The sequence below is a fragment of the Vicia villosa genome, linkage group LG1, assembly GCF_029867415.1.
Source record: "Vicia villosa cultivar HV-30 ecotype Madison, WI linkage group LG1, Vvil1.0, whole genome shotgun sequence".
Classification (NCBI taxonomy): domain Eukaryota; kingdom Viridiplantae; phylum Streptophyta; class Magnoliopsida; order Fabales; family Fabaceae; genus Vicia; species Vicia villosa.
Window position 1 is genome coordinate 169,732,088 of NC_081180.1, and position 1,287 is coordinate 169,733,374.

A 1,287-nucleotide genomic window follows, 5' to 3' on the forward strand; every position below is an offset into this window, starting at 1 on the left:
GGCATGCAACTTAAGTAGAGTGTAAATAATTACGTATAAATAATTAAAAATCAGTTAATGTTTGGTTTATATAATAGAAATCATTTTAAGAGTTTTACTACAATTAAGAGTTCTACAGTGTAGTTAACTCTAATCGTAACTTAGTAAACAAAAGTGAAATTTAAATAAAAACATAAAACTGGGCAATAAACTCAGTAGAAGCCGCGATGTCTAAATAGTTGAAATTGAATCAAAGTCAAATTGCCACAGATTAACCCAAAAAAATATTTCAATAACATTCGAGGGTGATTTTCGAAATCTTATAAAACCAAATCCATGAAAACCAAAACAAACATATACTAAACCATCAGAAATATCGGATCAATACATCAAGATTAAGTCAGACGACCGTCGTGAGATTGGAAATCCATAATTCATCATATGGTTTATATTTTTCATAAAACAAAAAACAAAAAACAAAAACAACAAAATTGCAAGAAAAAAACGTAAGAAATAAATAACAGAAGAGTAGATTTTCTGAAGGAGGAATGAAGACGAAGCTATGAGATAACGAAACTATTTAAAGGAGACGGATTAGGGTTTGGAATCATATAGGGCCGACCCAGCCACCGGACATTGGGCCAAGGTTTTTTAACGTGAAACAACAACAAAGTTTTAACCCCATACCCCTCTTATTATTTTTCACCCTTACATTTTTTTAAATATTTTCAATTTTATTCTTTTTATTTGTAAAAAAAATTTTAATAAATTAAAAAAGAAAATTGATAATTAAATATTTTGACAAATAAAAATGATAACATTGAAATATTCAAAAAATATACGGGTGGAGCTGTGAGGAATAATAATAGGGGTGTGGGGTAAAACTTTCAAAGAGCTAAATAGATTTTCAAATAAAATCACTTAAGTTGTTATTAATTGTGTTAAAAACAGTTTTTCTAAAAATTTATATCATGAAATTATTTTAAATTGTATGTTAGCTCAGATGATAAAGTGTAAAATATTTTATAATTTAATTTATGTAGCGTAAAAGAATTTTAATAAATGATTAAAAGCATCTTATTTTAAAAATTGAAAATTTTATTCAAATCAAGGGTAATATATAAAAGTAATATATATTTGTTATGGCCCATAGTTATGTCGGCATCAGCCCATGTCTTATCTCATCAAGCATTTCTTTAACAATGTGTCACCTTACGTAGTAGGGATTCGTCCTAAGGGAAAACATGGACTACAACGTATATTTAGTTCATAATTGCATGTGCGAAGTTATGCTCGTGACTCTCCAAG

General features: G+C 27.9%; 1 non-coding gene across 1 annotated transcript; it reads right to left on the reverse strand.

The window, feature by feature from the left end:
• Positions 1-341: 341 nt before the first annotated feature.
• LOC131645476 (small nucleolar RNA Z161/Z228) lies at positions 342-427 on the reverse strand. Its single transcript, XR_009297095.1, has one exon. It is a non-coding gene; the product is annotated as a small nucleolar RNA Z161/Z228 (small nucleolar RNA).
• Between the last annotated feature and the right edge of the window lie 860 nt (positions 428-1,287).